Below are 24,630 nucleotides of genomic sequence, written 5' to 3'. Positions count from 1 at the left end.
TGGAATTCGGCCTCTCGCAGGATGCCTCCCAGACACAAGGAGGCACCAGTGCCAACTTGGTCTGGTTTAAGAGTGCCAAGTGTGTCCTGAAAACTGACACCCAGAACAGTGGCTTGTGAGTTTTGTTTCCCAGGGAAAAAGCCTGTAGAGTGGTTCAGGGGCTTGAGGCCTTAAATTGCCGGGTGCCTCCTTGAATTCGGCCTCTCGCAGGATGCCTCCCAGACGCAAGGTGGCACCAGTGCCAACTTGGTCTGGTTTAAGAGTGCCAAGTGTGTCCTAAAAACTGACACCCAGAACAGTGGCTTGTGAGTTTTGTTTCCCAGGGGAAAAGCCTGTACAATGGTTCAGGGTCCTGCGGACTTAAATTGCCGGGTGCCTCCTGGAATTCCGCCTCTCGCAGGATGCCTCCCAGACGCAAGGTGGCACCAGTGCCAACTTGGTCTGGTTTGAGAGTGCCAAGTGTGTCCTGAAAACTTACACCCAGAACAGTGGCTTGTGAGTTTTCTTTCCCAGGGAAAAAGCCTGTACAATGGTTCAGGGTCCTGCGGCCTTAAATTGCCAGGTGCCTCCTGCAATTCCGCATCTCGCCAGATGTTTCCCAGACGCTAAGCAACACCAGTGTTTACTTGGTCTGGCTTGAGAGTGTCAAGTGGGTCCTGAAAACTGACAACCCAGAACAGTGGCTTGTGAGTTTTGTTTCCCAGGGAAAAAGCCTGTACAATGGTTCAGGGGCCTGCGGCCTTAAATTGCCGGGTGCCTCCTGGAATTGCGCCTCTCGCAGGATGCGTCCCAGACGCAAGGTGGCACCAGTGCCAACTTGGTCTGGTTTGAGAGTGCCAGGTGGCTCCTGCAAACTGACACCCAGAACAGTGGCTTGTGAGTTTTGTTTCCCAGGGAAAAAGCCTGTAAAATGGTTTAGGTTAATGCCGCCTTTAATAGCCGGGTGCCACCTGGAGATCCGCCTCTCGCAGGATGCCTCCCAGACGCAAGGTGGCACCAGTGCCAACTTGGTCTGCTTTGAGAGTGTCAAGTGGGTCCTGCAAACTGACACCCAGAACAGTGGCTTGTGAGTTTTGTTTCCCAGGGAAAAAGCCTGTACAATGGTTCAGGGTCCTGCGGCCTTAAATTGCAGGGTGCCTCCTGGAATTGCGCCTCTCGCAGGATGCCTCGCAGACGCAAGGTGGCACCAGTGCCAACTTGGTCTGCTTTGAGAGTGCCAAGTGGGTCCTGCAAACTGACACCCAGAACAGTGGCTTGTGAGTTTTGTTTCCCAGGGAAAAAGCCTGTACAATGGTTCAGGGACCTGCGGCCTTAAATTGCCGGGTGACTCCTGGAATTCCGCATCACGCCAGATGTTACCCAGACGCTAAGCAACACCAGTGCCAACTTGGTCTGGTTTGAGAGTGCAAAGTGGGTCCTGAAAACTGACACCTAGAAAAGTGGCTTGTGAGTTTTGTTTCCCAGGGAAAAAGCCTGTACAATGGTTCAAAGGCCTGAGACCTTAAATTGCCGGGTGCCTCCTGGAATTCCGCCTCTCGCAGGATGCTTCCAAGACACAAGGTGGCACCAGTGCCAACTTGGTCTGGTTTAAGAGTGCCATGTGGGTCCTGAAAACTGACACCCAGAACAGTGGCTTGTGAGTTTTGTTTCCCAGGGAAAAAGCCTGTAAAATGGTTCAGGGGCCTGCGGCCTTAAATTGCCGGGTGCCTCCTGGAATTCCGCATCTCGCCAGATGTTTCCGAGACGCTAAGCAACACCAGTGCCAACTTGGTCTGGTTTAAGAGTGTCAAGTGGGTCCTGAAAACTGACAACCCAGAACAGTGGCTTGTGAGTTTTGTTTCCCAGGGAAAAAGCCTGTACATGGTTCAGGGGCCTGAGGCCTTAAATTGCCGGGTGCCTCCTGGAATTGCGCCTCTCGCAGGATGCCTCCCAGACGCAAGGTGGCACCAGTGCCAACTTGGTCTGGTTTGAGAGTGCCAGGTGGCTCCTGCAAACTGACACCCAGAACAGTGGCTTGTGAGTTTTGTTTCCCAGGGAAAAAGCCTGTAAAATGGTTTAGGTTTATGCCGCCTTTAATAGGCGGCTGCCACCTGGAGATCCGCCTCTCGCAGGATGCCACCCAGACGCAAGGTGGCACCAGTGCCAGCTTGGTCTGGTTTGAGAGTGTCAAGTGGGTCCTGCAAAGTGACACCCAGAAGAGTGGCTTGTGAGTTTTGTTTCCCAGGGAAAAATCCTGTACAATGGTTCAGGGGCCTGAGGCCTTAAATTGCGGGGTGCCTCCTGGAATACCGCATCTCGCAGGATGCCTCCCAGACGCAAGGTGTCAGCAGTGCACACTTGGTCTGGTTTGAGAGTGTCAAGTGGGTCCTGAAAACTGACACCCAGAACAGTGGCTTGTGAGTTTTGTTTCCCAGGGAAAAAGCCTGTACAATTGTTCAGGGTCCTACGGACTTAAATTGCCGGGTGCCTCCTGGAATTCCGCCTCTCGCAGGATGCCTCCCAGACGCAAGGTGGCACCAGTGCCAACTTGGTCTGCTTTGAGAGTGCCAAGTGGGTCCTGAAAACTGACACCCAGAACAGTGGCTTGTGAGTTTTGTTTCCCAGGGAAAAAGCCTGTACAATGGTTCAGGGTCTTGCGGCCTTAAATTGCCAGGTGCCTCCTGGAATTCTGCATCTCGCCAGATTTTTCCCAGACGCTAAGCAACACCAGTGCCAACTTGGTCTGGTTTAAGAGTGCCAAGTGGGTCCTGCAAAGTGACACCCAGAACAGTGGCTTGTGAGGTTTGTTTCCCAGGGAAAAAGGCTGTACAATGGTTCAGGGTCCTGCGGTCTTAAATTGCGGGGTGCCTCCTGGAACTGCGCCTATCGCAGGATGCCTCCCAGACGCAAGGTGGCACCAGTGCCAACTTGGTCTGCTTTGAGAGTAACAAGTGGGTCCTGCAAACTGACAACCCAGAACAGTGGCTTGTGAGTTTTGTTTCCCAGGGAAAAAGCCTGTACAATGGTTCAGGGGCCTGCGGCTTTAAATATCCAGGTGCCTCCTGGAATTGCGCCTCTCGCAGGATGCCTCCCAGATGCAAGGTGGCACCAGTGCCAACTTGGTCTGGTTTGAGAGTGCCAAGTGGTTCCTGAAACCTGACAACCAGAACAGTGGCTTGTGAGTTTTGTTTCCCAGGGAAAAAGCCTGTACAATGGTTCAGGGGCCTGAGGCCTCAAATTGCCAGGTGCCTCCTGGAATTCGGCCACTCCCAGGATGCCTCCCAGACGCATGGTGGCACCAGTTCCAACTTGGTCTGGTTTAAGAGTGCCAAGTGGGTCCTGAAAACTGACACCCAGAACAGTGGCTTGTGAGTTTTGTTTCCCAGGGAAAAAGCCTGTACAATGGTTCAGGGTCCTGCGGCCTTAAATTGCAGGGTGCCTCCTTGAATTGCGCCTCTCGCAGGATGCCTGCCAGACGCAAGGTGGCACCAGTGCCAACTTGGTCTGGTTTGAGAGTGCCAAGTGGGTCCTGCAAACTGACACCCAGAACAGTGGCTTGTGAGTTTTGTTTCCCAGGGAAAAAGCCTGTACAATGGTTCAGGGTCCTGCGGCCTTAAATTGCCGGGTGACTCCTGGAATTCCGCATCACGCCAGATGTTACCCAGACGCTAAGCAACACCAGTGCCAACTTGGTCTGGTTTGAGAGTGCAAAGTGGGTCCGGAAAACTGACACCTAGAACAGTGGCTTGTGAGTTTTGTTTCCCAGGGAAAAAGCCTGTACAATGGTTCAGGGGCCTGAGGCCTTAAATTGCCGGGTGCCTCCTGGAATTCCGCCTCTCGCAGGATGCCTCCAAGACACAAGGTGGCACCAGTGCCAACTTGGTCTGGTTTAAGAGTGCCATGTGGGTCCTGAAAACTGACACCCAGAACAGTGGCTTGTGAGTTTTGTTTCCCAGGGAAAAAGCCTGTACAATGGTTCAGGGTCCTGCGGCCTTAAATTGCCGGGCGCCTCCTGGAATTACGCCTCTTGCAGGATGCCTCCCAGACGCAAGGTGGCACCAGTGCCAACTTGGTCTGGTTTGAGAGTGCCAAGTGGGTCCTGCAAACTGACACCCAGAACAGTGGCTTGTGAGTTTTGTTTCCCAGGGAAAAAGCCTGTACAATGGTTCAGGGGCCTGAGGCCTTAAATTGCCGGGTGCCTTCTGGAATTCGGCCGCTCGCAGGATGCCTCCCAGACGCAAGGTGGCACCAGTGCCAACTTGGTCTGGTTTAAGAGTGCCAAGTGTGTCCTGAAAACTGACACCCAGAACAGTGGCTTGTGAGTTTTGTTTCCCAGGGAAAAAGCCTGTACAATGGTTCAGGGGCCTGCGGCCTTAAATTGCCGGGTGCCTCCTGGAATTCCGCATCTCGCCAGATGTTTCCCAGACTCTAAGCAACACCAGTGCCAACTTGGTCTGGTTTAAGAGTGTCAAGTGAGTCCTGAAAAATGACAACCCAGAACAGTGGCTTGTGAGTTTTGTTTCCCAGGGAAAAAGCCTGTACAATGGTTCAGGGGCCTGAGGCCTTAAATTGCCGGGTGCCTCCTGGAATTGCGCCTCTCGCAGGATGCCTCCCAGACGCAAGGTGGCACTAGTGCCAACTTGGTCTGGTTTGAGAGTGCCAGGTGGCTCCTGCAAACTGACACCCAGAACAGTGGCTTGTGAGTTTTGTTTCCCAGGGAAAAAGCCTGTACAATGGTTCAGGGGCTTGAGGCCTTAAATTGCCGGGTGCCTCCTGGAATTCGGCCTCTCGCAGGATGCCTCCCAGACGCAAGGTGGCACCAGTTGAAACTTGGTCTGGTTTAAGAGTGCCAAGTGGGTCCTGAAAACTGACACCCAGAACAGTGGCTTGTGAGTTTTCTTTCCCAGGGAAAAAGCCTGTAAAATGGTTTAGGTTAATGTCGCCTTTAATAGCCGGGTGCCACCTGGAGATCCGCCTCTCGCAGGATGCCTCCCAGACGCAAGGTGGCACCAGTGCCAACTTGGTCTGGTTTGAGAGTGTCAAGTTGGTCCTGAAAACTGACACCCAGAACAGTGGCTTGTGAGTTTTGTTTCCCAGGGAAAAAGCCTGTACAATTGTTCAGGGTCCTGCGGACTTAAATTGCCAGGTGCCTCCTGGAATTCCGGCTCTCGCAGGATGCCTCCCAGACGCAAGGTGGCACCAGTGCCAACTTGGTCTGCTTTGGGAGTGCCAAGTGTGTCCTGCAAACTGACACCCAGAACAGTGGCTTGTGAGTTTTGTTTCCCAGGGAAAAAGCCTGTACAATGGTTCAGGGTCCTGAGGCCTTAAATTGCCGGGTGCCTCCTGGAATTCGGCATCTCGCCAGATTTTTCCCAGACGCTAAGCAACACCAGTGCCAACTTGGTCTGGTTTAAGAGTGCCAAGTGGGTCCTGCAAAGTGACACCCAGAAGAGTGGCTTGTGAGTTTTGTTTCCCAGGGAAAAAGCCTGTAGAATGGTTCAGGGGCCTGAGGCCTTAAATTGCCGGGTGCCTCCTGGAATTCGGCCTCTCGCAGGATGCCTCCCAGACACAAGGAGGCACCAGTGCCAACTTGGTCTGGTTTAAGAGTGCCAAGTGTGTCCTGAAAACTGACACCCAGAACAGTGGCTTGTGAGTTTTGTTTCCCAGGGAAAAAGCCTGTAGAGTGGTTCAGGGGCTTGAGGCCTTAAATTGCCGGGTGCCTCCTTGAATTCGGCCTCTCGCAGGATGCCTCCCAGACGCAAGGTGGCACCAGTGCCAACTTGGTCTGGTTTAAGAGTGCCAAGTGTGTCCTAAAAACTGACACCCAGAACAGTGGCTTGTGAGTTTTGTTTCCCAGGGGAAAAGCCTGTACAATGGTTCAGGGTCCTGCGGCCTTAAATTGCCGGGTGCCTCCTGGAATTCCGCCTCTCGCAGGATGCCTCCCAGACGCAAGGTGGCACCAGTGCCAACTTGGTCTGGTTTGAGAGTGCCAAGTGTGTCCTGAAAACTTACACCCAGAACAGTGGCTTGTGAGTTTTCTTTCCCAGGGAAAAAGCCTGTACAATGGTTCAGGGTCCTGCGGCCTTAAATTGCCAGGTGCCTCCTGCAATTCCGCATCTCGCCAGATGTTTCCCAGACGCTAAGCAACACCAGTGTTTACTTGGTCTGGCTTGAGAGTGTCAAGTGGGTCCTGAAAACTGACAACCCAGAACAGTGGCTTGTGAGTTTTGTTTCCCAGGGAAAAAGCCTGTACAATGGTTCAGGGGCCTGCGGCCTTAAATTGCCGGGTGCCTCCTGGAATTGCGCCTCTCGCAGGATGCGTCCCAGACGCAAGGTGGCACCAGTGCCAACTTGGTCTGGTTTGAGAGTGCCAGGTGGCTCCTGCAAACTGACACCCAGAACAGTGGCTTGTGAGTTTTGTTTCCCAGGGAAAAAGCCTGTAAAATGGTTTAGGTTAATGCCGCCTTTAATAGCCCGGTGCCACCTGGAGATCCGCCTCTCGCAGGATGCCTCCCAGACGCAAGGTGGCACCAGTGCCAACTTGGTCTGCTTTGAGAGTGTCAAGTGGGTCCTGCAAACTGACACCCAGAACAGTGGCTTGTGAGTTTTGTTTCCCAGGGAAAAAGCCTGTACAATGGTTCAGGGTCCTGCGGCCTTAAATTGCAGGGTGCCTCCTGGAATTGCGCCTCTCGCAGGATGCCTCGCAGACGCAAGGTGGCACCAGTGCCAACTTGGTCTGGTTTGAGAGTGCCAAGTGGGTCCTGCAAACTGACACCCAGAACAGTGGCTTGTGAGTTTTGTTTCCCAGGGAAAAAGCCTGTACAATGGTTCAGGGACCTGCGGCCTTAAATTGCCGGGTGACTCCTGGAATTCCGCATCACGCCAGATGTTACCCAGACGCTAAGCAACACCAGTGCCAACTTGGTCTGGTTTGAGAGTGCAAAGTGGGTCCTGAAAACTGACACCTAGAAAAGTGGCTTGTGAGTTTTGTTTCCCAGGGAAAAAGCCTGTACAATGGTTCAAAGGCCTGAGACCTTAAATTGCCGGGTGCCTCCTGGAATTCCGCCTCTCGCAGGATGCTTCCAAGACACAAGGTGGCACCAGTGCCAACTTGGTCTGGTTTAAGAGTGCCATGTGGGTCCTGAAAACTGACACCCAGAACAGTGGCTTGTGAGTTTTGTTTCCCAGGGAAAAAGCCTGTACAATGGTTCAGGGTCCTGCGGCTTTAAATATCCGGGTGCCTCCTGGAATTGCGCCTCTCGCAGGATGCCTCCCAGACGCAAGGTGGCACCAGTGCCAACTTGGTCTGGTTTGAGAGTGCCAAGTGGGTCCTGCAAACTGACACCCAGAACAGTGGCTTGTGAGTTTTGTTTCCCAGGGAAAAAGCCTGTACAATGGTTCAGGGTCCTGCGGCCTTAAATTGGCGGGTGACTCCTGGAATTCCGCATCACGCCAGATGTTACCCAGACGCTAAGCAACACCAGTGCCAACTTGGTCTGGTTTGAGAGTGCAAAGTGGGTCCTGAAAAGTGACACCTAGAACAGTGGCTTGTGAGTTTTGTTTCCCAGGGAAAAAGCCTGTACAATGGTTCAGGGGCCTGAGGCCTTAAATTGCCGGGTGCCTCCTGGAATTCCGCCTCTCGCAGGATGCCTCCAAGACACAAGGTGGCACCAGTGCCAACTTGGTCTGGTTTAAGAGTGCCATGTGGGTCCTGAAAACTGACACCCAGAACAGTGGCTTGTGAGTTTTGTTTCCCAGGGAAAAAGCCTGTACAATGGTTCAGGGGCCTGAGACCTTAAATTGCCGGGCGCCTCCTGGAATTCCGCCTCTCGCAGGATGCTTCCAAGACACAAGGTGGCACCAGTGCCAACTTGGTCTGGTTTAAGAGTGCCATGTGGGTCCTGAAAACTGACACCCAGAACAGTGGCTTGTGAGTTTTGTTTCCCAGGGAAAAGGCCTGTTCAATGGTTCAGGGTCCTGCGGCTTTAAATATCCGGGTGCCTCCTGGAATTGCGCCTCTCGCAGGATGCCTCCCAGACGCAAGGTGGCACCAGTGCCAACTTGGTCTGGTTTGAGAGTGCCAGGTGGCTCCTGCAAACTGACACCCAGAACAGTGGCTTGTGAGTTTTCTTTCCCAGGGAAAAACCTGTAAAATGGTTTAGGTTAATGTCGCCTTTAATAGCCGGGTGCCACCTGGAGATCCGCCTCTCGCAGGTTGCCTCCCAGACGCAAGGTGGCACCAGTGCCAACTTGGTCTGGTTTGAGAGTGTCAAGTGGGTCCTGAAAACTGACACCCAGAACAGTGGCTTGTGAGTTTGTTTCCCAGGGAAAAAGCCTGTACAATTGTTCAGGGTCCTGCGGACTTAAATTGCCGGGTGCCTCCTGGAATTCGGCCTCTCGCAGGATGCCTCCCAGACGCAAGGTGGCACCAGTGCCAACTTGGTCTGGTTTGAGAGTGCCAAGTGTGTCCTGCAAACTGACACCCAGAACAGTGGCTTGTGAGTTTTGTTTCCCAGGGAAAAAGCCTGTACAATGGTTCAGGGTCCTGCGGCCTTAAATTGCCGGGTGCCTCCTGGAATTCTGCATCTCGCCAGATTTTTCCCAGACGCTAAGCAACACCCGTGCCAACTTGGTCTGGTTTAAGAGTGCCAAGTGGGTCCTGCAAAGTGACACCCAGAACAGTGGCTTGTGAGTTTGTTTCCCAGGGAAAAAGGCTGTACAATGGTTCAGGGGCCTGAGGCCTTAAATTGCCGGGTGCCTCCTGGAATTCGGCCTCTCGCAGGATGCCTCCCAGACACAAGGAGGCACCAATGTCAACTTGGTCTGGTTTAAGAGTGCCAAGTGTGTCCTGAAAACTGACACCCAGAACAGTGGCTTGTGAGTTTTGTTTCCCAGGGAAAAAGCCTGTAGAGTGGTTCAGGGGCTTGAGGCCTTAAATTGCCGGGTGCCTCCTTGAAGTCGGCCTCTCGCAGGATGCCGCCCAGACGCAAGGTGTCACCAGTGCAAACTTGTTCTGCTTTGAGAGTGTCAAGTGTGTCCTTAAAACTGACACCCAGAACAGTGGCTTGTGAGTTTTGTTTCCCAGGGAAAAAGCCTGTACAATGGTTCAGGGGCCTGCGGCCTTAAATTGCCGGGTGCCTCCTGGAATTCTGCCTCTCGCAGGATGCCTCCCAGACGCAAGGTGGCACCAGTGCCAACTTGGTCTGGTTTGAGAGTGCCAAGTGTGTCCTGAAAACTTACACCCAGAACAGTGGCTTGTGAGTTTTGCTTCCCAGGGAAAAAGCCTGTACAATGATTCAGGGTCCTGCGGCCTTAAGTTGCCGGGTGCCTCCTGGTATTCCACATCTCGCCAGATGTTTCCCAGACGCTAAGCAACACCAGTGCCAACTTGGTCTGGTTTAAGAGTGTCAAGTGGGTCCTGAAAACTAAAAACCCAAAACAGTGGCTTGTGAGTTTTGTTTCCCAGGGAAAAAGCCTGTAGAATGGTTCAGGGGCCTGAGGCCTTAAATTGCCGGGTGCCTCCTGGAATTCGGCCTCTCGCAGGATGCCTCCCAGACACAAGGAGGCACCAGTGCCAACTTGGTCTGGTTTAAGAGTGCCAAGTGTGTCCTGAAAACTGACACCCAGAACAGTGGCTTGTGAGTTTTGTTTCCCAGGGAAAAAGCCTGTAGAGTGGTTCAGGGGCTTGAGGCCTTAAATTGCCGGGTGCCTCCTTGAATTCGGCCTCTTGCAGGATGCCTCCCAGACGCAAGGTGGCACCAGTGCCAACTTGGTCTGGTTTAAGAGTGCCAAGTGTGTCCTAAAAACTGACACCCAGAACAGTGGCTTGTGAGTTTTGTTTCCCAGGGGAAAAGCCTGTACAATGGTTCAGGGTCCTGCGGACTTAAATTGCCGGGTGCCTCCTGGAATTCCGCCTCTCGCAGGATGCCTCCCAGACGCAAGGTGGCACCAGTGCCAACTTGGTCTGGTTTGAGAGTGCCAAGTGTGTCCTGAAAACTTACACCCAGAACAGTGGCTTGTGAGTTTTCTTTCCCAGGGAAAAAGCCTGTACAATGGTTCAGGGTCCTGCGGCCTTAAATTGCCAGGTGCCTCCTGCAATTCCGCATCTCGCCAGATGTTTCCCAGACGCTAAGCAACACCAGTGTTTACTTGGTCTGGCTTGAGAGTGTCAAGTGGGTCCTGCAAACTGACAACCCAGAACAGTGGCTTGTGAGTTTTGTTTCCCAGGGAAAAAGACTGTACAATGGTACAGGGGCCTGCGGCCTTAAATTGCCAGGTGCCTCCTGGAATTCGGCCTCTCGCAGGATGCGTCCCAGACGCAAGGTGGCACCAGTGCCAACTTGGTCTGGTTTGAGAGTGCCAGGTGGCTCCTACAAACTGACACCCAGAACAGTGGCTTGTGAGTTTTGTTTCCCAGGGAAAAAGCCTGTAAAATGGTTTAGGTTAATGCCGCCTTTAATAGCCGGGTGCCACCTGGAGATCCGCCTCTCGCAGGATGCCTCCCAGACGCAAGGTGGCACCAGTGCCAACTTGGTCTGCTTTGAGAGTGTCAAGTGGGTCCTGCAAACTGACACCCAGAACAGTGGCTTGTGAGTTTTGTTTCCCAGGGAAAAAGCCTGTACAATGGTTCAGGGTCCTGCGGCCTTAAATTGCCGGGTGCCTCCTGGAATTGCGCCTCTCGCAGGATGCCTCGCAGACGCAAGGTGGCACCAGTGCCAACTTGGTCTGGTTTGAGAGTGCCAAGTGGGTCCTGCAAACTGACACCCAGAACAGTGGCTTGTGAGTTTTGTTTCCCAGGGAAAAAGCCTGTACAATGGTTCAGGGACCTGCGGCCTTAAATTGCCGGGTGACTCCTGGAATTCCGCATCACGCCAGATGTTACCCAGACGCTAAGCAACACCAGTGCCAACTTGGTCTGGTTTGAGAGTGCAAAGTGGGTCCTGAAAACTGACACCTAGAAAAGTGGCTTGTGAGTTTTGTTTCCCAGGGAAAAAGCCTGTACAATGGTTCAAAGGCCTGAGACCTTAAATTGCCGGGTGCCTCCTGGAATTCCGCCTCTCGCAGGATGCTTCCAAGACACAAGGTGGCACCAGTGCCAACTTGGTCTGGTTTAAGAGTGCCATGTGGGTCCTGAAAACTGACACCCAGAACAGTGGCTTGTGAGTTTTGTTTCCCAGGGAAAAAGCCTGTACAATGGTTCAGGGTCCTGCGGCTTTAAATATCCGGGTGCCTCCTGGAATTGCGCCTCTCGCAGGATGCCTCCCAGACGCAAGGTGGCACCAGTGCCTACTTGGTCTGGTTTGAGAGTGCCAAGTGGGTCCTGCAAACTGACACCCAGAACAGTGGCTTGTGAGTTTTGTTTCCCAGGGAAAAAGCCTGTACAATGGTTCAGGGTCCTGCGGCCTTAAATTGGCGGGTGACTCCTGGTATTCCGCATCACGCCAGATGTTACCCAGACGCTAAGCAACACCAGTGCCAACTTGGTCTGGTTTGAGAGTGCAAAGTGGGTCCTGAAAACTGACACCTAGAACAGTGGCTTGTGAGTTTTGTTTCCCAGGGAAAAAGCCTGTACAATGGTTCAGGGGCCTGAGGCCTTAAATTGCCGGGTGCCTCCTGGAATTCCGCCTCTCGCAGGATGCCTCCAAGACACAAGGTGGCACCAGTGCCAACTTGGTCTGGTTTAAGAGTGCCATGTGGGTCCTGAAAACTGACACCCAGAACAGTGGCTTGTGAGTTTTGTTTCCCAGGGAAAAAGCCTGTACAATGGTTCAGGGGCCTGCGACCTTAAATTGCCGGGCGCCTCCTGGAATTCCGCCTCTCGCAGGATGCTTCCAAGACACAAGGTGGCACCAGTGCCAACTTGGTCTGGTTTAAGAGTGCCATGTGGGTCCTGAAAACTGACACCCAGAACAGTGGCTTGTGAGTTTTGTTTCCCAGGGAAAAAGCCTGTACAATGGTTCAGGGTCCTGCGGCTTTAAATATCCGGGTGCCTCCTGGAATTGCGCCTCTCGCAGGATGCCTCCCAGACGCAAGGTGGCACCAGTGCCAACTTGTTCTGGTTTGAGAGTGCCAAGTGGGTCCTGAAAACTGACACCCAGAACAGTGGCTTGTGAGTTTTGTTTCCCAGGGAAAAAGCCTGTACAATGGTTCAGGGGCCTGAGGCCTTAAATTGCCGGGTGCCTCCTTGAATTGCGCCTCTCTGCAGGATGCCTCCCAGACGCAAGGTGGCACCAGTGCCAACTTGGTCTGGTTTGAGAGTGCCAGGTGGCTCCTGCAAACTGACACCCAGAACAGTGGCTTGTGAGTTTTCTTTCCCAGGGAAAAAGCCTGTAAAATGGTTTAGGTTAATGTCGCCTTTAATAGCCGGGTGCCACCTGGAGATCCGCCTCTCGCAGGTTGCCTCCCAGACGCAAGGTGGCACCAGTGCCAACTTGGTCTGGTTTGAGAGTGTCAAGTGGGTCCTGAAAACTGACACCCAGAACAGTGGCTTGTGAGTTTGTTTCCCAGGGAAAAAGCCTGTACAATTGTTCAGGGTCCTGCGGACTTAAATTGCCGGGTGCCTCCTGGAATTCGGCCTCTCGCAGGATGCCTCCCAGACGCAAGGTGGCACCAGTGCCAACTTGGTCTGGTTTGAGAGTGCCAAGTGTGTCCTGCAAACTGACACCCAGAACAGTGGCTTGTGAGTTTTGTTTCCCAGGGAAAAAGCCTGTACAATGGTTCAGGGTCCTGCGGCCTTAAATTGCCGGGTGCCTCCTGGAATTCTGCATCTCGCCAGATTTTTCCCAGACGCTAAGCAACACCAGTGCCAACTTGGTCTGGTTTAAGAGTGCCAAGTGGGTCCTGCAAAGTGACACCCAGAACAGTGGCTTGTGAGTTTGTTTCCCAGGGAAAAAGGCTGTAGAATGGTTCAGGGGCCTGAGGCCTTAAATTGCCGGGTGCCTCCTGGAATTCGGCCTCTCGCAGGATGCCTCCCAGACACAAGGAGGCACCAATGTCAACTTGGTCTGGTTTAAGAGTGCCAAGTGTGTCCTGAAAACTGACACCCAGAACAGTGGCTTGTGAGTTTTGTTTCCCAGGGAAAAAGCCTGTAGAGTGGTTCAGGGGCTTGAGGCCTTAAATTGCCGGGTGCCTCCTTGAAGTCGGCCTCTCGCAGGATGCCGCCCAGACGCAAGGTGTCACCAGTGCAAACTTGTTCTGCTTTGAGAGTGTCAAGTGTGTCCTTAAAACTGACACCCCGAACAGTGGCTTGTGAGTTTTGTTTCCCAGGGAAAAAGCCTGTACAATGGTTCAGGGGCCTGCGGCCTTAAATTGCCGGGTGCCTCCTGGTATTCCACATCTCGCCAGATGTTTCCCAGACGCTAAGCAACACCAGTGCCAACTTGGTCTGGTTTAAGAGTGCCAAGTGGGTCCTGAAAACTGAAAACCCAAAACAGTGGCTTGTGAGTTTTGTTTCCCAGGGAAAAAGGCTGTACAATGGTTCAGGGGCCTGAGGCCTTAAATTGCCGGGTGCCTCCTGGAATTGCGCCTCTCGCAGGATGCCTCCCAGACGCAAGGTGGCACCAGTGCCAACTTGGTCTGGTTTGAGAGTGCCAGGTGGCTCCTGCAAACTGACACCCAGAACAGTGGCTTGTGAGTTTTCTTTCCCAGGGAAAAAGCCTGTAAAATGGTTTAGGTTAATGCCGCCTTTAATAGGCGGGTGCCACCTGGAGATCCGCCTCTCGCAGGATGCCTCCCAGACGCAAGGTGGGACCAGTTCCAACTTGGTCTGGTTTGAGAGTGTCAAGTGGGTCCTGAAAACTGACACCCAGAACAGTGGCTTGTGAGTTTTGTTTCCCAGGGAAAAAACCTGTACAATGGTTCAGGGTCCTGCGGCCTTAAATTGCGGGGTGCCTCCTGGAATACCGCATCTCGCAGGATGCCTCCCAGACGCAAGGTGTCACCAGTGCACACTTGGTCTGGTTTGAGAGTGTCAAGTGGGTCCTGAAAACTGACACCCAGAACAGTGGCTTGTGAGTTTTGTTTCCCAGGGAAAAAGCCTGTACAATTGTTCAGTGTCGTACGGACTTAAATTGCCGGGTGCCTCCTGGAATTCCGCCTCTCGCAGGATGCCTCCCAGACGCAAGGTGGCACCAGTGCCAACTTGGTCTGCTTTGAGAGTGCCAAGTGTGTCCTGAAAACTGACACCCAGAACAGTGGCTTGTGAGTTTTGTTTCCCAGGGAAAAAGCCTGTACAATTGTTCAGGGTCCTGCGGCCTTAAATTGCCAGATGCCTCCTGGAATTCCGCATCTCGCCAGATGTTTCCCAGACGCTAAGCAACACCAGTGCAAACTTGGTCTGGCTTGAGAGTGTCAAGTGGGTCCTGCAAACTGACAACCCAGAACAGTGGCTTGTGAGTTTTGTTTCCCAGGGAAAAAGCCTGTACAATGGTTCAGGGGCCTGAGGCCTTAAATTGCCGGGTGCCTCCTGGAATTGCGCCTCTCGCAGGATGCGTCCCAGACGCAAGGTGGCACCAGTGCCAACTTGGTCTGGTTTGAGAGTGCCAGGTGGCTCCTGCAAACTGACACCCAGAACAGTGGCTTGTGAGTTTTGTTTCCCAGGGAAAAAGCCTGTAAAATGGTTTAGGTTAATGCCGCCTTTAATAGCCGGGTGCCACCTGGAGATCCGCCTCTCGCAGGATGCCTGCCAGATGCAAGGTGGCACCAGTGCCAACTTGGTCTGGTTTGAGAGTTCCAAGTGGGTCCTGCAAACTGACACCCAGAACAGTGGCTTGTGAGTTTTGTTTCCCAGGGAAAAAGCCTGTACAATGGTTCAGGGTCATGCGGCCTTAAATTGCCGGGTGACTCCTGGAATTCCGCATCACGCCAGATGTTACCCAGACGCTAAGCAACACCAGTGCCAACTTGGTCTGGTTTGAGAGTGCAAAGTGGGTCCTGAAAACTGACACCTAGAACAGTGGCTTGTGAGTTTTGTTTCCCAGGGAAAAAGCCTGTACAATGGTTCAGGGGCCTGCGGCTTTAAATATTTGGGCGCCTCCTGGAATTACGCCTCTTGCAGGATGCCTTCCAGACGCAAGGTGGCACCAGTGCCAACTTGGTCTGGTTTGAGAGTGCCAAGTGGGTCCTGCAAACTGACACCCAGAACAGTGGCTTGTGAGTTTTGTTTCCCAGGGAAAAAGCCTGTACAATGGTTCAGGGGCCTGAGGCCTTAAATTGCCGGGTGCCTCCTGGAATTCGGCCGCTCGCAGGATGCCTCCCAGACGCAAGGTGGCACCAGTGCCAACTTGGTCTGGTTTAAGAGTGCCAAGTGTGTCCTGAAAACTGACACCCAGAACAGTGGCTTGTGAGTTTTGTTTCCCAGGGAAAAAGCCTGTACAATGGTTCAGGGGCCTGCGGCCTTAAATTTCCGGGTGCCTCCTGGAATTCCGCATCTTGCCAGATGTTTCCCAGACGCTAAGCAACACCAGTGCCAACTTGGTCTGTTTTAAGAGTGTCAAGTGAGTCCTGAAAAATGACAACCCAGAACAGTGGCTTGTGAGTTTTGTTTCCCAGGGAAAAAGCCTGTACAATGGTTCAGGGGCCTGAGGCCTTAAATTGCCGGGTGCCTCCTGGAATTGCGCCTCTCGCAGGATGCCTCCCAGACGCAAGGTGGCACCAGTGCCAACTTGGTCTGGTTTGAGAGTGCCAAGTGTGTCCTGCAAACTGACACCCAGAACAGTGGCTTGTGAGTTTTGTTTCCCAGGGAAAAAGCATGTAAAATGGTTCAGGGTCCTGCGGCCTTAAATTGCCGGGTGCCTCCTGGAATTCCGCCTCTCGCAGGATGCCTCCAAGACACAAGGTGGCACCAGTGCCAACTTGGTCTGGTTTAAGAGTGCCATGTGGGTCCTGAAAACTGACACCCAGAACAGTGGCTTGTGAGTTTTGTTTCCCAGGGAAAAAGCCTGTACAATGGTTCAGGGGCCTGAGACCTTAAATTGCCGGGCGCCTCCTGGAATTCCGCCTCTCGCAGGATGCTTCCAAGACACAAGGTGGCACCAGTGCCAACTTGGTCTGGTTTAAGAGTGCCATGTGGGTCCTGAAAACTGACACCCAGAACAGTGGCTTGTGAGTTTTGTTTCCCAGGAAAAAAGCCTGTACAATGGTTCAGGGTCCTGCGGCCTTAAATTGCCGGGTGAGTCCTGGAATTCCGCATCACACCAGATGTTACCCAGACGCTAAGCAACAGCAGTGCCAACTTGGTCTGGTTTGAGAGTGCAAAGTGGGTCCTGAAAACTGACACCTAGAACAGTGGCTTGTGAGTTTTGTTTCCCAGGGAAAAAGCCTGTACAATGGTTCAGGGGCCTGAGGCCTTAAATTGCCGGGTGCCTCCTGGAATTCCGCCTCTCGCAGGATGCCTCCAAGACACAAGGTGGCACCAGTGCCAACTTGGTCTGGTTTAAGGGTGCCATGTGGGTCCTGAAAACTGACACCTAGAAAAGTGGCTTGTGAGTTTTGTTTCCCAGGGAAAAAGCCTGTACAATGGTTCAGGGTCCTGCGGCTTTAAATATCCGGGCGCCTCCTGGAATTGCGCCTCTTGCAGGATGCCTCCCAGACGCAAGGTGGCACCAGTGCCAACTTGGTCTGGTTTGAGAGTGCCAAGTGGGTCCTGCAAACTGACACCCAGAACAGTGGCTTGTGAGTTTTGTTTCCCAGGGAAAAAGCCTGTACAATGGTTCAGGGGCCTGAGGCCTTAAATTGCCGGTTGCCTCCTTGAATTGCGCCTCTCGCAGGATGCCTCCCAGACGCAAGGTGGCACCAGTGCCAACTTGGTCTGGTTTGAGAGTGCCAGGTGGCTACTGCAAACTGACACCCAGAACAGTGGCTTGTGAGTTTTCTTTCCCAGGGAAAAAGCCTGTAAAATGGTTTAGGTTTATGCCGCCTTTAATAGGCGGTTGCCACCTGGAGATCCGCCTCTCGCAGGATGCCACCCAGACGCAAGGTGGCACCAGTGCCAGCTTGGTCTGGTTTGAGAGTGTCAAGTGGGTCCTGCAAAGTGACACCCAGAAGAGTGGCTTGTGAGTTTTGTTTCCCAGGGAAAAATCTGTACAATGGTTCAGGGGCCTGAGGCCTTAAATTGCGGGGTGCCTCCTGGAATACCGCATCTCGCAGGATGCCTCCCAGACGCAAGGTTTCAGCAGTGCACACTTGGTCTGGTTTGAGAGTGTCAAGTGGGTCCTGAAAACTGACACCCAGAACAGTGGCTTGTGAGTTTTGTTTCCCAGGGAAAAAGCCTGTACAATTGTTCCGGGTCCTACGGACTTAAATTGCCGGGTGCCTCCTGGAATTCCGCCTCTCGCAGGATGCCTCCCAGACGCAAGGTGGCACCAGTGCCAACTTGGTCTGCTTTGAGAGTGCCAAGTGGGTCCTGAAAACTGACACCCAGAACAGTGGCTTGTGAGTTTTGTTTCCCAGGGAAAAAGCCTGTACAATGGTTCAGGGTCCTGCGGCCTTAAATTGCGGGGTGCCTCCTGGAATTCTGCATCTCGCCAGATTTTTCCCAGACGCTAAGCAACACCAGTGCCAACTTGGTCTGGTTTAAGAGTGCCAAGTGGGTCCTGCAAAGTGACACCCAGAACAGTGGCTTGTGAGGTTTGTTTCCCAGGGAAAAAGGCTGTACAATGGTTCAGGGTCCTGCGGTCTTAAATTGCGGGGTGCCTCCTGGAACTGCGCCTATCGCAGGATGCCTCCCAGACGCAAGGTGGCACCAGTGCCAACTTGGTCTGCTTTGAGAGTGTCAAGTGGGTCCTGCAAACTGACAACCCAGAACAGTGGCTTGTGAGTTTTGTTTCCCAGGGAAAAAGCCTGTACAATGGTTCAGGGGCCTGCGGCTTTAAATATCCAGGTGCCTCCTGGAATTGCGCCTCTCGCAAGATGCCTCCCAGATGCAAGGTGGCACCAGTGCCAACTTGGTCTGGTTTGAGAGTGCCAAGTGGTTCCTGAAACCTGACAACCAGAACAGTGGCTTGTGAGTTTTGTTTCCCAGGGAAAAAGCCTGTACAGTGGTTCAGGGTCCTGAGGCCTCAAATTGCCAGGTGCCTCCTGGAATTCGGCCACTCCCAGGATGCCTCCCAGACGCATGGTGGCACCAGTTCCAACTTGGTCTGGTTTAAGAGTGCCAAGTGGGTCCTGAAAACTGACACCCAGAACAGTGGCTTGTGAGTTTTGTTTCCCAGGGAAAAAGCCTGTACAATGGTTCAGGGTCCTGCGGCCTTAAATTGCAGGGTGCCTCCTTGAATTGCGCCTCTCGCAGGATGCCTGCCAGATGCAAGGTGGCACCAGTGCCAACTTGGTCTGGTTTGAGAGTGCCAAGTGGGTCCTGCAAACTGACACCCAGAACAGTGGCTTGTGAGTTTTGTTTCCCAGGGAAAAAGCCTGTACAATGGTTCAGGGTCCTGCGGCTTTAAATATCCGGGCGCCTCCTGGAATTACGCCTCTTGCAGGATGCCTCCCAGACGCAAGGTGGCACCAGTGCCAACTTGGTCTGGTTTGAGAGTGCCAAGTGGGTCCTGCAAACTGACACCCAGAACAGTGGCTTGTGAGTTTTGTTTCCCAGGGAAAAAGCCTGTACAATGGTTCAGGGGACTGAGGCCTTAAATTGCCGGGTGCCTCCTGGAATTCGGCCGCTCGCAGGATGCCTCCCAGACGCAAGGTGGCACCAGTGCCAACTTGGTCTGGTTTAAGAGTGCCAAGTGTGTCCTGAAAACTGACACCCAGAACAGTGGCTTGTGAGTTTTGTTTCCCAGGGAAAAAGCCTGTACAATGGTTCAGGGGCCTGCGGCCTTAAATTGCCGGGTGCCTCTTGGAATTCCGCATCTCGCCAGATGTTTCCCAGACTCTAAGCAACACCAGTGCCAACTTGGTCTGGTTTAAGAGTGTCAAGTGAGTCCTGAAAAATGACAACCCAGAACAGTGGCTTGTGAGTTTTGTTTCCCAGGGAAAAAGCCTGTACAATGGTTCAGGGGCCTGAGGCCTTAAATTGCCGGGTGCCTCCTGGAATTGCGCCTCTCGCAGGATGCCTCCCAGACGCAAGGTGGCACTAGTGCCAACTTGGTCTGGTTTGAGAGTGCCAGGTGGCTCCTGCAAACTGACACCCAGAACAGTGGCTTGTGAGTTTTGTTTCCCAGGGAAAAAGCCTGTAAAATGGTTCAGGGTCCTGCGGACTTAAATTGCCGGGTGCCTCCTGGAATTCCGCCTCTCACAGGATGCCTCCCAGACGCAACATGACACCTATGCCAACTTGGTCTGGTTTGAGAGTGCCAGGTGGCTCCTGCAAACTGACACCCAGAACAGTGGCTTGTGAGTTTTGTTTCCCAGGGAAAAAGCCTGTACAATGGTTCAGGGGCTTGAGGCCTTAAATTGCCGGGTGCCTCCTGGAATTCGGCCTCTCGCAGGATGCCTCCCAGACGCAAGGTGGCACCAGTTGAAACTTGGTCTGGTTTAAGAGTGCCAAGTGGGTCCTGAAAACTGACACCCAGAACAGTGGCTTGTGAGTTTAGTTTCCCAGGGAAAAAGCCTGTACAATGGTTCAGGGGCCTGAGGCCTTAAATTGCCGGGTGCCTCCTGGAATTCCGCCTCTCGCAGGATGCCTCCCAGACGCAAGGTGGCACCAGTGCCAACTTGGTCTGGTTTAAGAGTGCCAAGTGGGTCCTGAAAACTGACACCCAGAACAGTGGCTTGTGAGTTTTCTTTCCCAGGGAAAAAGCCTGTAAAATGGTTTAGGTTAATGTCGCCTTTAATAGCCGGGTGCCACCTGGAGATCCGCCTCTCGCAGGATGCCTCCCAGACGCAAGGTGGCACCAGTGCCAACTTGGTCTGGTTTGAGAGTGTCAAGTGGGTCCTGAAAACTGACACCCAGAACAGTGGCTTGTGAGTTTTGTTTCCCAGGGAAAAAGCCTGTACAATTGTTCAGGGTCCTGCGGACTTAAATTGCCGGGTGCCTCCTGGAATTCCGGCTCTCGCAGGATGCCTCCCAGACGCAAGGTGGCACCAGTGCCAACTTGGTCTGCTTTGGGAGTGCCAAGTGTGTCCTGCAAACTGACTCCCAGAACAGTGGCTTGTGAGTTTTGTTTCCCAGGGAAAAAGCCTGTACAATGGTTCAGGGTCCTGAGGCCTTAAATTCCGGGTGCCTCCTGGAATTCGGCATCTCGCCAGATTTTTCCCAGACGCTAAGCAACACCAGTGCCAACTTGGTCTGGTTTAAGAGTGCCAAGTGGGTCCTGCAAAGTGACACCCAGAAGAGTGGCTTGTGAGTTTTGTTTCCCAGGGAAAAAGCCTATAGAATGGTTCAGGGGCCTGAGGCCTTAAATTGCCGGGTGCCTCCTGGAATTCGGCCTCTCGCAGGATGCCTCCCAGACACAAGGAGGCACCAGTGCCAACTTGGTCTGGTTTGAGAGTGCCAAGTGTGTCCTGAAAACTGACACCCAGAACAGTGGCTTGTGAGTTTTGTTTCCCAGGGAAAAAGCCTGTAGAGTGGTTCAGGGGCTTGAGGCCTTAAATTGCCGGGTGCCTCCTTGAATTCGGCCTCTCGCAGGATGCCTCCCAGACGCAAGGTGGCACCAGTGCCAACTTGGTCTGGTTTAAGAGTGCCAAGTGTGTCCTAAAAACTGACACCCAGAACAGTGGCTTGTGAGTTTTGTTTCCCAGGGGAAAAGCCTGTACAATGGTTCAGGGTCCTGCGGACTTAAATTGCCGGGTGCCTCCTGGAATTCCGCCTCTCGCAGGATGCCTCCCAGACGCAAGGTGGCACCAGTGCAAACTTGGTCTGGTTTGAGAGTGCCAAGTGTGTCCTGAAAACTTACACCCAGAACAGTGGCTTGTGAGTTTTGTTGCCCAGGGAAAAAGCCTGTACAATGGTTCAGGGTCCTGCGGCCTTAAATTGCCAGGTGTCTCCTGCAATTCCGCATCTCGCCAGATGTTTCCCAGACGCTAAGCAACACCAGTGTTTACTTGGTCTGGCTTGAGAGTGTCAAGTGGGTCCTGCAAACTGACAACCCAGAACAGTGGCTTGTGAGTTTTGTTTCCCAGGGAAAAAGACTGTACAATGGTTCAGGGGCCTGCGGCCTTAAATTGCCGGGTGCCTCCTGGAATTGCGCCTCTCGCAGGATGCGTCCCAGACGCAAGGTGGCACCAGTGCCAACTTGGTCTGGTTTGAGAGTGCCAGGTGGCTCCTGCAAACTGACACCCAGAACAGTGGCTTGTGAGTTTTGTTTCCCAGGGAAAAAGCCTGTAAAATGGTTTAGGTTAATGCCGCCTTTAATAGCCGGGTGCCACCTGGAGATCCGCCTCTCGCAGGATGCCTCCCAGACGCAAGGTGGCACCAGTGCCAACTTGGTCTGCTTTGAGAGTGTCAAGTGGGTCCTGCAAACTGACACCCAGAACAGTGGCTTGTGAGTTTTGTTTCCCAGGGAAAAAGCCTGTACAATGGTTCAGGGTCCTGCGGCCTTAAATTGCAGGGTGCCTCCTGGAATTGCGCCTCTCGCAGGATGCCTCCCAGACGCAAGGTGGCACCAGTGCCAACTTGGTCTGGTTTGAGAGTGCCAAGTGGGTCCTGCAAACTGACACCCAGAACAGTGGCTTGTGAGTTTTGTTTCCCAGGGAAAAAGCCTGTACAATGGTTCAGGGACCTGCGGCCTTAAATTGCCGGGTGACTCCTGGAATTCCGCATCACGCCAGATGTTACCCAGACGCTAAGCAACACCAGTGCCAACTTGGTCTGGTTTGAGAGTGCAAAGTGGGTCCTGAAAACTGACACCTAGAAAAGTGGCTTGTGAGTTTTGTTTCCCAGGGAAAAAGCCTGTACAATGGTTCAAAGGCCTGAGACCTTAAATTGCCGGGTGCCTCCTGGAATTCCGCCTCTCGCAGGATGCTTCCAAGACACAAGGTGGCACCAGTGCCAACTTGGTCTGGTTTAAGAGTGCCATGTGGGTCCTGAAAACTGACACCCAGAACAGTGGCTTGTGAGTTTTGTTTCCCAGGGAAAAAGCCTGTACAATGGTTCAGGGTCCTGCGGCTTTAAATATCCGGGTGCCTCCTGGAATTGCGCCTCTCGCAGGATGCCTCCCAGACGCAAGGTGGCACCAGTGCCAACTTGGTCTGGTTTGAGAGTGCCAAGTGGGTCCTGCAAACTGACACCCAGAACAGTGGCTTGTGAGTTTTGTTTCCCAGGGAAAAAGCCTGTACAATGGTTCAGGGTCCTGCGGCCTTAAATTGGCGGGTGACTCCTGGAATTCCGCATCACGCCAGATGTTACCCAGACGCTAAGCAACACCAGTGCCAACTTGGTCTGGTTTGAGAGTGCAAAGTGGGTCCTGAAAACTGACACCTAGAACAGTGGCTTGTGAGTTTTGTTTCCCAGGGAAAAAGCCTGTACAATGGTTCAGGGGCCTGAGGCCTTAAATTGCCGGGTGCCTCCTGGAATTCCGCCTCTCGCAGGATGCCTCCAAGACACAAGGTGGCACCATGCCAACTTGGTCTGGTTTAAGAGTGCCATGTGGGTCCTGAAAACTGACACCCAGAACAGTGGCTTGTGAGTTTTGTTTCCCAGGGAAAAAGCCTGTACAATGGTTCAGGGGCCTGAGACCTTAAATTGCCGGGCGCCTCCTGGAATTCCGCCTCTCGCAGGATGCTTCCAAGACACAAGGTGGCACCAGTGCCAACTTGGTCTGGTTTAAGAGTGCCATGTGGGTCCTGAAAACTGACACCCAGAACAGTGGCTTGTGAGTTTTGTTTCCCAGGGAAAAAGCCTGTACAATGGTTCAGGGTCCTGCGGCTTTAAATATCCGGGTGCCTCCTGGAATTGCGCCTCTCGCAGGATGCCTCCCAGACGCAAGGTGGCACCAGTGCCAACTTGGTCTGGTTTGAGAGTGCCAAGTGGGTCCTGCAAACTGACACCCAGAACAGTGGCTTGTGAGTTTTGTTTCCCAGGGAAAAAGCCTGTACAATGGTTCAGGGGCCTGAGGCCTTAAATTGCCGGGTGCCTCCTTGAATTGCGCCTCTCTGCAGGATGCCTCCCAGACGCAAGGTGGCACCAGTGCCAACTTGGTCTGGTTTGAGAGTGCCAGGTGGCTCCTGCAAACTGACACCCAGAACAGTGGCTTGTGAGTTTTCTTTCCCAGGGAAAAAGCCTGTAAAATGGTTTAGGTTAATGTCGCCTTTAATAGCCGGGTGCCACCTGGAGATCCGCCTCTCGCAGGTTGCCTCCAAGACGCAAGGTGGCACCAGTGCCAACTTGGTCTGGTTTGAGAGTGTCAAGTGGGTCCTGAAAACTGACACCCAGAACAGTGGCTTGTGAGTTTGTTTCCCAGGGAAAAAGCCTGTACAATTGTTCAGGGTCCTGCGGACTTAAATTGCCGGGTGCCTCCTGGAATTCGGCCTCTCGCAGGATGCCTCCCAGACGCAAGGTGGCACCAGTGCCAACTTGGTCTGGTTTGAGAGTGCCAAGTGTGTCCTGCAAACTGACACCCAGAACAGTGGCTTGTGAGTTTTGTTTCCCAGGGAAAAAGCCTGTACAATGGTTCAGGGTCCTGCGGCCTTAAATTGCCGGGTGCCTCCTGGAATTCTGCATCTCGCCAGATTTTTCCCAGACGCTAAGCAACACCAGTGCCAACTTGGTCTGGTTTAAGAGTGCCAAGTGGGTCCTGCAAAGTGACACCCAGAACAGTGGCTTGTGAGTTTGTTTCCCAGGGAAAAAGGCTGTACAATGGTTCAGGGGCCTGAGGCCTTAAATTGCCGGGTGCCTCCTGGAATTCGGCCTCTCGCAGGATGCCTCCCAGACACAAGGAGGCACCAATGTCAACTTGGTCTGGTTTAAGAGTGCCAAGTGTGTCCTGAAAACTGACACCCAGAACAGTGGCTTGTGAGTTTTGTTTCCCAGGGAAAAAGCCTGTAGAGTGGTTCAGGGGCTTGAGGCCTTAAATTGCCGGGTGCCTCCTTGAAGTCGGCCTCTCGCAGGATGCCGCCCAGACGCAAGGTGTCACCAGTGCAAACTTGTTCTGCTTTGAGAGTGTCAAGTGTGTCCTTAAAACTGACACCCCGAACAGTGGCTTGTGAGTTTTGTTTCCCAGGGAAAAAGCCTGTACAATGGTTCAGGGGCCTGCGGCCTTAAATTGCCGGGTGCCTCCTGGAATTCTGCCTCTCGCAGGATGCCTCCCAGACGCAAGGTGGCACCAGTGCCAACTTGGTCTGGTTTGAGAGTGCCAAGTGTGTCCTGAAAACTTACACCCAGAACAGTGGCTTGTGAGTTTTGCTTCCCAGGGAAAAAGCCTGTACAATGATTCAGGGTCCTGCGGCCTTAAATTGCCGGGTGCCTCCTGGTATTCCACATCTCGCCAGATGTTTCCCAGACGCTAAGCAACACCAGTGCCAACTTGGTCTGGTTTAAGAGTGTCAAGTGGGTCCTGAAAACTGAAAACCCAAAACAGTGGCTTGTGAGTTTTGTTTCCCAGGGAAAAAGGCTGTACAATGGTTCAGGGGCCTGAGGCCTTAAATTGCCGGGTGCCTCCTGGAATTGCGCCTCTCGCAGGATGCCTCCCAGACGCAAGGTGGCACCAGTGCCAACTTGGTCTGGTTTGAGAGTGCCAGGTGGCTCCTGCAAACTGACACCCAGAACAGTGGCTT

The sequence above is a fragment of the Fringilla coelebs genome, assembly GCF_963513975.1.
Source record: "Fringilla coelebs genome assembly, chromosome: 24".
NCBI classification, from domain to species: domain Eukaryota; kingdom Metazoa; phylum Chordata; class Aves; order Passeriformes; family Fringillidae; genus Fringilla; species Fringilla coelebs.
Note: the sequence above shows the minus strand (reverse complement) of the source record.